The 12,382-nt window shown below is 39.8% G+C and overlaps 1 long non-coding RNA gene across 6 annotated transcripts; it reads right to left on the bottom strand.

Moving 5' to 3' along the window:
* Positions 1 to 4,622: 4,622 nt before the first annotated feature.
* Positions 4,623 to 10,121, bottom strand: LOC149200305 (uncharacterized). 6 transcript variants are annotated; one of them, XR_016253814.1, is made up of 4 exons: positions 8,634 to 10,120; positions 5,649 to 5,735; positions 5,374 to 5,553; positions 4,623 to 5,094 (listed from the first exon to the last, which is right to left on the bottom strand). It is a non-coding gene; the product is annotated as an uncharacterized LOC149200305 (long non-coding RNA). The 6 variants fall into 6 exon arrangements; XR_016253815.1 differs by having other exon boundaries at positions 9,814 to 10,120; XR_016253816.1 differs by lacking the exon at positions 5,649 to 5,735 and having other exon boundaries at positions 9,814 to 10,121.
* Between the last annotated feature and the right edge of the window lie 2,261 nt (positions 10,122 to 12,382).

Genomic DNA, 12,382 nt, shown 5'->3' with positions numbered 1-12,382 from the left:
TTGATTGGATTTTATTATATAAATAATTGAGAGAAACTAAAAATAATAAAATATTAGAGTTTGCAAAATAACAAAATTATATTATCAAGATTCTCGTATTTGTGGTTTCTATTCCCAAATTATATTATCGGAGAAGGATGGATCGGAGGGACCTAACTGTCTTGAAATGAAGCCGGAGGACTGGTTCTGTATGGTAGCAACCTTACCGAGCAATGGACTCTCCCCTTTCACAAGAGGGGTCGCAGGGACAGCGATGCCATCACGCACAGCAGCAATAAACCAGTAGGCCGAGCAACTTTCGGGAACGATCCAGAAGGCAAGCACGGGTGTCATCACATGATCGAGCTGACGTTGGCAACCAGCACTTCTGAAGAAACCAACACGGCTCTCTATAGTTTGAACACACCGGGATTTAATACAAATCGGTCCTTTCTGAGAGTGGGGTCTGATGGAGAGCTGAAAATATATAGTTACTCGCAGTTTAATCAGTGGGATATCACATACCTTCGATCTGGCTGCTGGCAAGGAGTGCCTCAGTGCGATCTTGCGACAAAAAATGGAGGATCAAAGGTTGTTCCTAGAAGTTGTCAATGTGTGGCCTGTGCTCAAGCTGATGGCTTCGAAGGATCTGGGAGCTGCGCCCTGCCGTCCCTTGCTGACTCTAAAGACACATCATCATGCAACTCTTCTTTCGGTTTGTATGAACTGGAGGGACCTGAGCATTTCTCCAGCCATCATGTGAGTGAAAATCCAAATCCAGTTGGGGAAACAGAAACCGAAGAGTGCAGGAGGAAATGTTCTCATGATTGTTATACCTGCGCGGCATTCTCGCTCTGGAAACAGTCACCTGCATGCTTACAAACCAAGCAATGCTCCCGTCTCCTCTGGAGATGACCAGGTTTCCGTCATCGGTGAGGTGGAGAGTGGAATTCTCTGTTACGAGATCATTCATGTTAGCTGCCCACACGTTTCTTTTGGTTTCCTTTTCTCCAGAATATCCCATGGAAATTCCCAAGGCGTATGCACTGGGAGTGGTATTGAAGAAGACCAACTGGAACATACCATCACTAGATGCCACTGCAAGGGCTCTGTAGTTTGCATGGTCTTCCATATCACCACCTCTCAGCATTCCTGAGTTTTTAAAAGAGAAGGTTTCACTCCCACCGCCAGCTGCTAGCAGAAACAACAATACAAAAAGGAGGAACAAACTTTTAGCCATAATTAGCTGATATTTTCAATACAGCAGAGATTTCTCTCTTCTCCTCTTCTTCTGTGCCTGATTTTTTAATACAGCAGAGATTTCTCTCTACTCCTCTTCTTCTGTGTATGATTATTTAATGCAGCATTCAGGCTATGAAATGGGCTCCCAAATAATGGTAAGAGATTTGATGTTGTAGAATGCAGATTACAGAGCATTAAATGGACCTGCTTATCGGTGGATAAAAACTTTCCTCTTCGCAGTTTAATCTGGGATATCACATACCTTCGATCTGGCTGTTGGCAAGGAGTGCCTCAGTGCGATCTTGCGACAAAAAATGGAGGATCAAAGGTTGTTCCTAGAAGTTGTCAATGTGTGGCCTGTGCTCAAGCTGATGGCTTCGAAGGATCTGGGAGCTGCGCCCTGCCGTCCCTTGCTGACTCTAAAGACACATCATCATGCAACTCTTCTTTCGGTTTGTATGAACTGGAGGGCCCTGAGCATTTCTCCAGCCATCATGTGAGTGAAAATCCAAATCCAGTTGGGGAAACAGAAACCGAAGAGTGCAGGAGGAAATGTTCTCATGATTGTTATACCTGCGCGGCATTCTCGCTCTGGAAATGGTCACCTGCATGCTTACAAACCAAGCAATGCTCCCGTCTCCTCTGGAGAAATGGGCTACCAAATAATGGTAAGAGATTTGATGTTGTAGAATGCAGATTACAGAGCATTAAATGGACCTGCTTATCGGTGGATAAAAACCTTCCTCTGTCACAGTCAAAGTCAACAGCTAAGCCCTCTAGTAGTTGGCACTCCAATCACAAATGCATTCACTGCCCCAGGATGGGCATGGCGATACCATGGGCATGGTATGGGGCAAGAGCTAACCAGCTTGCTATCGGGCATTTAATCCACCCGATAGCGGCCTCACCATACATACATGTCCATGCTTTTCCATCTTGCATCCATCGTTTCTCCGGGAGCAAGACGGTGCATCGCATCAAACTTTTTCCGGGAACGAGTGACCCACCACCTCCGAGCTGGCACCCGCTGTGCTGGCGCATTTTCAAACGATCCGTCGCGCCAAAGATTCATTTGCTCCATTCGCGCTCCCGGAACAGGTCCTCTGCAACCCTCTTGAGCATTCGTTTCTCCGCTTTGCTGGCGCATTTTCAAACGATCCCTCGCGCCAAACATTCATTTGCTCCATTCGCGCTCCCGGAACAGGTCCTCTGCAACCCTCTTGAGCATTCGTTTCTCCTGCTCACGAGAGAGTGAATGGAGCAAATGAATGTTTGGCACGAGGGATTGTTTGAAAATGCGCCAGCACAGCGGGTGCCAGCTCGGAGGTGGTGGGTCACTCGTTCCCGGAAAATGTTTGATGCGATGCACCGTCGAGCTCCCGGAGAAATGATGGATGCAAGATGGAAAAGCATGGACATGTATGTATGGTGAGGTCGCTATCGGGTGCATTAAATGCCCGATAGCAGGCTAGTTAGCTCTTGCTTGCTATCGGGCATTTAATGCTAACTAGCCTACTATCGGGCATGTAATGCACCCGATAGCGACCTCACCATACATACATGCCTATGCCTTTCCATCCGCATCCATCATTTCTCCGGGAGCTCGATGGTGCATCGCATCAAACTTTTTTCGGGAACGGGTGACCCACCACCTCCGAGCTGGCACCCGCTGTGCTGGCGCATTTTCAAACCAACGCTCGCGCATTTTCAAACGATCCCTCGCACCAAACATTCATTTGCTCCATTCGCACTCCCGGAACAGGTCCTCTGCAACCCTCTCAAGCATTCCTTTCTCCTGCTCACGGTGCTGCAAAGCCTTGCAGGTCCGCTCATGCTGTTGAATCCCGGCAGGCTGTGCCCCAGGGGTAAGGTAAATTAGGCAAATCTATTATTATAAATTAGGCAAAGGACTGCCCGTGATAGAGAAACTGATTAACTGCTGCACACTCTGCATGGCACACTAAATTATTTTAAGCAAAGTTCATGTTTCTCGTGTTTCTGCTAATTGCAACAGTTTAGCCTATTTTTAAACGAGTTCATCTTTTTGTGGTCCCTTTTTTTCCTAAATTCTAACAATTTAGCACAGTAAACCTTTAAATGAGCAGAAAAACACTAGAACAAAGTGCCTCAGAAGAAAGACATTTTGAATGAATGCACATGCTTCGGAAGGCATCTTTCGTTCAAGGTCTAATAGCAGTCCAACAAACTCTTTAGCAAGCTAGTGGGCTCTGTTGCAATGTATACTTTATTGAGTACTTACAGGACCTTATAATTACTACTGGGCACCATTCCAAGCCTACAGGTTCTGATGTATGCCTACATAATTTGTCGAGGGGCTTAGGGTTTCTGTAAGTGTTGATCAGTCTTGCAACTCTGCTATGCAATCTATTGTGCAAGTTGAGAGCTCCATTGTGGGCCTACACTTTATGTTTTTGACTTATTAGTGTTCCTAAGGTCCAGCAAACTCTATTATGGACTTCTTCTTTTTGCTACAAGCTCACGAATCCTCTTAGAATTCATATTTTGAGAAGTACAACAATCTATTACTTATCGTTACATACTAGAAAACATGCAACTTTTCTGAAGAATTTTTTATACTCTGTAGATAACAAATGGGAGGAGCATCTAATTATTAATCCAAATGATGTGTTAGGATCAAGTAAAAAGCAACATGCTTTAACTTTTATTGTTGAAACTTGAAATCTGGGAAGGATTTTTTTAATCAAAAATCTTCTTGGCTATAAAAACAAGCAATGAACACTTTGCAATAAAAGACATCCACATTGGGATTATTTATTCATGGAATCATGAACCCCAGTGGATATTAATCTTTGCTACATTTCCATTGTGCTAAAAAAGAAGCCAACTTAAATAAATCATAAATGCAAAGATAACCTTGTTTTACCACTAGTTGGGCCACTTCACATCTGCCAATCTATTTGGGTGAAAGACCTTCAACAATTTTCTTTAATGGAGCTCTAATAAGTTTTATAAACTCCTTAAAGTAGATCAAGAGCTACTTGAAGATTCGCAATTTTGCCATCCCACTCAAATTTGTTATGACTTGACATAAAGCTTAACAAGCACTGATAAGTCGCAATTAAAAAGACAAAATGCTATTTCATGTATAACTTCATACAACTACATGTGCAAAGTAGCATTTAGACAGGCTATGGACAATCTTAATTTAGCTCCTTTGCTGAATTGTCTGAATAATGTACGCCTGCAACTAAAATGAGAAACTAACTCTCCAAAGAAGGCTGCAGGCATAGGAATGCGGTAGCCTGCATATAATCCCATGCATAAATTTGTCTATCGATTTTTTTTTTCTTTTTTTCAGAAGAAAAAGCATAATAGTTTATATTAAGACAATATAAAGATCATGGTTCAGTACAAATGGGTGGCATTGCAGGCCCATAATGACCTAGAGGTATAAAATGTTCAATCACAATCTAGAGGTACATATAATTGGACCAGAGATACAAATATTTGGATAGACTTGTTGCTGATTATGAGTGCTCAAAGTTTGTCCTTTCTCTGAACAATAGACAGGTCATCTGATAGGCTAGAGCCTAGATTATAATCAGCATTAAAAACGAACATGCATTAAGAAGGCTGTACTGACATGCAAATATGCAAGTCTAAAACGACATGATTACTGGTCTATTTCCAATCCAGTAACTTCACTTACCGGCATTTCTTCAAGTCACTATAAAGTCCTTTAACATACATTCCACTAGCATAACTTACTCACATATGCAGAGTTTTAAGTCCCAAGAGGCACATTTATGTCTCCACAGTGTTCGATACACCTATTACTTTATATTCTACCACACATGTATCTCCCACTTGAACCTGCTGGAAAGAAGTAGACTGCATAAGATTTTTATGTGATTAAAATAGAATCAGAACTGGCCTTATCAATCTTGACTACAAGCGTCACAAATGCCCTAGACCAATAAATATTTATATCTAGTTATAAAATCCTTTACAGCAAAAAGAAAAAACAGGACATCTCAATACATGGGAACTTCATAACCAAAAGTTCCACATAAATTACAATCTTGATTAGGTACATGATATTCTAGTTTTATCAGAAGCCCATCATTATGCTACTTCCAAACCAGTTCAGAATATATTCAGTACACACACCTCGGAATTGGAATTCACCAAAACTCCATGTGCATGCTGCAAAACCCACTCAACTGTTCCGAGACACCAAAGAATGTCTGCTCCCATGGGACTCCATTCTCCAGTCCTGCCTCCTCCGCCGGAATCTGTGATGCACCCTCTGGTCTTGTGAAGCACTTTTACCAACTAGCTGCATGTGATCTGCAAACAAAATTATGAGATGATTAACTATACCCAAGCCTAGCATTAGTTCATATAAGACAGAAAGTAGCAGCAATTGCTAGTTAGAAGTATACCCATTTCATGGGAAGTAGAAGTGCAATAAGAAAGTTTGGCCTGATACTCCAAAGGCAGTCATCACTGACATGAAATTGACACGCACACTACACAATATGGTTCCAAATATCAACATCAACTAGAAAGCTGGATATTTGACAATTTTCTCAATAGACCCTCTGCAGGTTATGTGATTGAAAGATAAAAATCGAACATGTGTGCCTATTGGAGGGCATTTTCCTAACCACATAAGGGCTACAACATGAAGAGCGTAGTTCAATAAAAGGAGGGCATGTCAATAAACCTTTCAATTTATTACTTTGTTCACCCAGTTCTCGCAAATTCAAAGAGTACTCTTGGTTTCTCAAAGACAAATTGTAGATTGAAAAACCATTTAAACAAAAGACCTGCCCGTCTTAATTTATCTGTGCTTAGGTCTCTGAATTTACAGAAAGAGAGTGATCAGGATATGGACTTTGAAATAATCGAATGCCTGTCAGAGGATACATTTGACATGCAAAGAAGGGTTGCTTCAAATGAAAGGACAGTCTGTTCTTCTAACGTGAATGAAGAGCAATGGTTTATATAATGCCAACAAATCATAACATAGATACCTACTTATAGCAACAATTCTTACACTTGGGCACTTTTTCTGCTCATCATAACATAGATACCTACTTATAGCAACAATATATACAGTCCAGCCAAGGCAGAACACAACTACATCATTTGTAAGAAATGGTGAAGACAATGGGATAAAACAGGGGTGTTACTTGGTACTTTTTACTGCAAACTGCAGACTGGGGGAGCTTTGTCAAACAAACACCCTAAGGATATGGATAGTCTACGAAATTCTATTGTTGTCAGTATTTTTGTTGTAGCTGATGGGGTAAGGAGAAATTTCTGAACTAGGCAGTGGATCCATTATGCCTGCAGGATTTACTAATTCTCTCATTAAAAACTCATCTGAAAATTCACTATTGCAGGTTACTGCAACATTGACTTTTGCTGCTGCCTGTGCATAAGCGGGTACTACTATTCTCATTGGAAATGATTTAAGAGAATGTGCCCAGAACCACTGTGCAAAATATGAAACTGCTACAGCTATGGAATTCTTGAGTTGGTTCATAGTTTCACCATCATTTTCTTTTCTTACGTTTTGGATGTTGGCAAAGAGGTAATATTTGGTGTGCCTTGTTGAAGAAGTCCATTCACACTTAACACCAGAAGTGTATGCAGCTTGATTTTTCCATGAGAATAAAGCTTTCTGCATCAAGCCAATTACCTTTTCGGGGTAATAATGTCCACTGGAAGTTTTGATATGGAAGACATATTAGAGCTAAGCTAAAGGTTACCTAGATTGTCTAGAGTCCATTTCTACATTAGCATGTTTTTTTTAGGGATCTTGGACATATGTTGATATGCAAAATTAAGGGCAGCTCCTTCAGGAACAACAAAAACATCCATATCATTGATTTAGATGCACCATACTTCCAATTGGAAATACCCAATCATATTTTTGTCTATACATAGTTTAACGTTTAAGTTCTTAATGTTGCTGCAACAACAAACACTCTCCCAACTGTGTGCCCCCCCCAGATGTCTGTAAACAACAGAAAAATTAACCATACCACCTACAAGCCAATGCCCCTTCTTGTGGAGCTTATCACTGGCAATAATTGATGGGTATGCATTGCTTGTAAAGCCCAGTCTACGAAATTCTCTTGTTGTCAGTTTTTTTTTTTTGTAGCAGATTGGGTAAGGAGAAATTTACTGAACGAGGCAGTGGATCCATTATGCCTGCAGGATTTACTGACTCTCTCATAAAAAAATCATCTGAAAATTCACTATTGCAGGTTACTGCAACATTGACTTTTGCTGCTGCCTGTGCATAAGCGGGTACTACTATTCTCATTGGAAATGATTTAAGAGAATGTGCCTAGAACCACTGTGCAAAATATGAAACTGCTACAGCTATGGCATTATTGAGTTGGTTCATGGTTTAACCATCATTTTTTTTTTACATTTTGGATGTTGGCAAAGAGGTAATATTTGGTGTGCCTTGTTGAAGAAGTCCATTCACACTTAACACCAGAAGTGTATGCAGCTTGATTTTTGCATGAGAATAAAGCTTTCATGTTGCTGTTAAAACAGTTAAAACAAAATTTGTGGTTGTTTTTACACATCCAACTGATGACAGTTATCTTCTCCAACTGTGTATAGAACCTGATGTAGATATGTTTTCTAGGCGTGCTACATCATCAAATATACAGGTGGTTTGATTTAAATCTGGTAAGATTGCTTCAACACCTAAACATACACTAGGTCTCCCAAGGACAAGAAAAATGCTGCCATATTCATATCTAAACCTGGAGAATGAGAACTAGGAAATTCTTTCCTCCAATACTATTTGTTCCAAGCCATTTATAATCTACATTAGTTATAAATGATAATATTATAAATGAAATTCAAATTTGATAAAGATTAATAACTTTTTTGGGAAATGGAATAAAAAACATAATCTTTCAATAAAAAAAATGTTATAATGAAGTTGTAATGATTTTCTGGAAATTTTGTAAAGTGGAATGAAAGCCATGGTTTTTGAACCCAAAAAAATGTCACAGTGAGTTTGTAATGATTGTCTGTAAGAGTAAAACAAGTGTGGTATTACTGTTTTTATTTTAAGCCAAGTCACGGTTTCAGACTTGCAACTCATGGTTCTAGGCCAACTTCATCAAATGATCATGGCACTTTGTTCCAGTGTTTTTCTGCTCATTTAAAGGTTTAATGTGCTAAATTGTTAGAATTTAGCAGAAAAAAGGGACCACAAAAAGATGAACTTGTTTAAAAATAGGCTAAACTGTTGCAATTAGCAGAAACAAGAGAAACATGAACTTTGCTTAAAATAATTTAGTGTGCCATGCAGAGCGTGCAGCAGTTAATCATCTTCTCTATCACAGGCAGTCCTTTGCCTAATTTATAATAATAAGGTTTGCCTAATTTACCTTACGCCTGGGGCACAGCCTGCCGGGATTCAACACCGTGAGCGGACTTGCGAGGCTTTGCAGCACCGTGAGCAGGAGAAACGAATGCTCGAGAGGGTTGTAGAAGACCTGTTCCGGGAGCGCGAATGGGGCAAATGAATGTTTGGCACGAGGGATCGTTTGAAAATGCGCCAGCACAGCGGGTGCCAGCTCGGAGGTGGTGGGTCACTCGTTCCCGGAAAAAGTTTGATGCGATGCACTGTCGAGCTCCCGGAGAAACGATGGATGCAAGATGGAAAAGCATGGACATGTATGTATGGTGAGTCCGCTATCGGGTGCATTAAATGCCCGATAGCAGGTTAGTTAGCTCTTGCCTTCCGTGGAGCTGAGCGCGTAATGGCAGCGATTGAGAATAGAGTAGCATTTAATTAACCACTGCCAAACAAATATCGAGGCACAGAATATGAGAAATTTAACCAGAATCCGCGGAATTTTGCTTCTTGATATCCTGGTACAGGGTTTGGAACTTCAAAACTTTCGTAGGAATAAAAAATTAGTGGACAAGATTATTAACTTATTCCGTGGAGCTGAGCGCGTAATGGCGGCAATTGAGAATAAAGTAGCATTTACTTGACCACCGCCAAACAAATATCGAGGCAAAAATGGCAGAATATGAGAAATTTAACCAGAAGCCGCGGAATTTGCTTCTTGATATCCTGGTTCAGGGTTTGGAACTTCAAAATTTTCCGAGGAATAAAAAATTACCGAACAAGATTATTAACTTATTGCGTGGAGCTGAGCGCGTAATGGCAGCAATTGAGAATAGAGTAGCATTTACTTAACCACCACCAAACAAATATCGAGGCAAAAATGGGAGAATATGAGAAATTTAACCAGAAGCCGCGAATTTGCTTCTTGATATCCTGGTTCAGGGTTTGGAACTTCAAAATTTTCCGATGAATAAAAGATTAGTGAACAAGATTCTTAACTTATTCCGTGGAGCTGAACGCGTAATGGCAGCAATTGAGAATAGAGTAGCAATTACTTAACCACCGCCAAACAAATATCGAGGCAAAAATGGCAGAATATGAGAAATTTAACTAGACGCCGCGGAATTTGCTTCTTGATATCCTGGTTCAGGGTTTGGTACTTCAAAATTTTCCGAGGAATAAAAAATTAGTGAACAAGATTCTTAACTTACTCCGTGGAGCTGAGCGCGTAATGGCAGCGATTGAGAATAGAGTAGCATTTACTTAACCACTGCCAAACAAACTTATTCCGTGGAGCTGAACGCGCAATGGCAGCAATTGAAAATAGAGTAGCATTTACTTCACCACTGCCAAACAAATATCGAGGCAAAAATGGCAGAATATGAGAAATTTAACAGAAGCCACGGAATTTGCTTCTTGATATCCCGGTACCAGGTTTGGGACTTCAAAGTTTTCCCAAGGAGTCTAAAATTAATGAACAAGACTCTTAACTTATTCCGTGGGGCTGAGCGCGTAATGTCAGCGATTTAGAATATAGTAACATTTGTCATTTACTGATAGACAGTGCATCAGCTGCCTTTTCTTACGAGATGAATGGGTGAAAACGACACCGCCAGATATTTTAGGAGGCTTTTTACTGCATAATTTATTTTAGTATTTGGTCATATTCATGATTTTATAGATTAATTTTAGTCCCGTGAACTTTAAAATATCATTTATTTTATTTATAGATTAATTTTAATCTCATGAACCTTAAAATATTATTTATTTCATTTATTATAATGTCAAAAATGAACAAAATTGTAAAATTCGTCAAATTTTTAATTTCCTATTTAGTTTTCACTGTGTTGACTGCTGGTGTAACTGAGGGGACTGGATGATGTCATTACCTACCCAATCCATCTTATTTTTCCACCAATAAATTAGGGAAACAATTTATTTTTTGAAATTATAAAAGATATTTTGACGCCTATAATAATTTAGTTTTGGAAACAGTTTAATGGTGTAAGATCTTGAGGTATTTTGCAGGACTGAAAATTTTTGAATAAGGATGATGAGTCCGTGTGCATTTGGGGTAACACCTAGAGATGATTGTCGTCACTGCTAATTTAACAACTAAGTTATAATAAATTTTCCCACCCATAAAAATAATAATAATAATAATTTTGAAACTGTTAAAAATTATATATTCTTTTAAATTATCGATAAAATTATGAACAATTATGATTTTAATTTTTATAGAGTTTAGGCTTCTGTGATCCATATCAAGTTTGTGAGAGATTTTTCGGCGAAAATCACATGAAATACCATTTGTCCACGGGTTTCGAACCAACCAGTGTGGTTGTGGTTCATCGTCAGGACAAGTTGAAGAAACAGATCTAGCATGTTAAATAGTTTGAGCAGAGCCTCCAACGGCTAACTTGACCAACAGCTAGTTTGACTCTAGGACGGGGGTCAAAATTATTTTATTAATTTAATTAGTAATATTCAGGACCAATCCCTTAAAAATATATATAAAATATTTTTAATGGGTCTTTAATTCAAAAAATATTATTAAAAATTATAAGTTAATTAGTATTTAAATGGAAAATTAATGTTGAGTTAACTTAAAAGTCTTAAAAAAATAAATAAATAATAATAAATAGATAAATAACTAAAGAAAAATAATAATTAATTAAAAAAAACCCTTAAGAGGAGGGCGGAAAAAACGACTAGGAAGAGAGTGCTGGGACCCAACACCTACTGATTTTCCAGCCATCCTCTCTATTGAGATTGCTTGGCCTCTTTTCAATCTCAAGCGCTTCCCTAAATTTTCGATGATGGAAGTGCGAAACCTTAGCAATAACACTAGCCTCCTCAATACAAACATGATGATTGGTTTTCTCAGCATGTTCAGCTAAAGCGGAAGACTTAGCTCTCCTATGCTTAAGGTCTGTTGCGTGCTCACTAATCCTTTGATTAATGGAGCGACCAGTCTCCCCAATATAGGGGGTCCCACAGGAACAGGGGATCATATAAACACCTTTCATATCCTTAGGGTCGATAGGATCCTTCACTGATCTGAGGGACATACGAATGGTGTTCAGGGGCCTAAAGGTCACAAGGATACTATGCTTCCTGAGAATCCTTCCAATCTTATCAGTGGTCCCCTGAACATACGGAAGATGGACACCTGGAATTCGTTCCTTCGGTTCCCTTTTAGTCAGAGAATTCTTGGTAGCTTTAAGGAAAGCCTTCTGACCCATGTATCTACTATAACCATTCTCAACAAAGACATCAAGCAGATGGGATTTTTCTTTCTCAAAGCTCTTCTTGTCCGAGATCCTTAGGGCCCGAGTAGCAAGGGTATTGAGAACACCCATCTTTTGAGTCGGGAAATGGTGGGAACTGGCATGAAGATACTGCTCCGTATGCGTTTTCTTCCGAAAAACTCGATGGGCGAGGGAACCATCACTATTCTTAGAAATAAGAATATCAAGGAACGGAAGGCATCCATCAACTTCCTGCTCCTTAGTGAACTTAATGGTTGAGGATTGATTGTTGAGATGATCGAAGAAGAGATCTAGCTCATCCGGGCCATGAGACCAGATGACATTGGTGTCATCCACATACCTTTTCCAAAGCTTTGGCAAGAGCTGGGAAGAGTTTAGAGCCTTGAACTCAACATCTTCCATAAAAAGATTAGCAACGACAGGGGAAAGGGGTGAGCCCATCGCAACCCCACAGGTTTGCTCGAAGAACTCTCCCTCAAAACTGAAAAGGTGGAAGTGAGACAGATCT

Source organism: Pinus tabuliformis, chromosome 2_1 (assembly GCF_031772625.1).
Source record: "Pinus tabuliformis cultivar Carrire ecotype Pingquan chromosome 2_1, CPIR1, whole genome shotgun sequence".
Lineage (NCBI taxonomy): Eukaryota > Viridiplantae > Streptophyta > Pinopsida > Pinales > Pinaceae > Pinus > Pinus tabuliformis.
The sequence above is the reverse complement of the archived record's forward strand: the minus strand, read 5'-3'. Positions and strand labels throughout refer to the sequence as shown.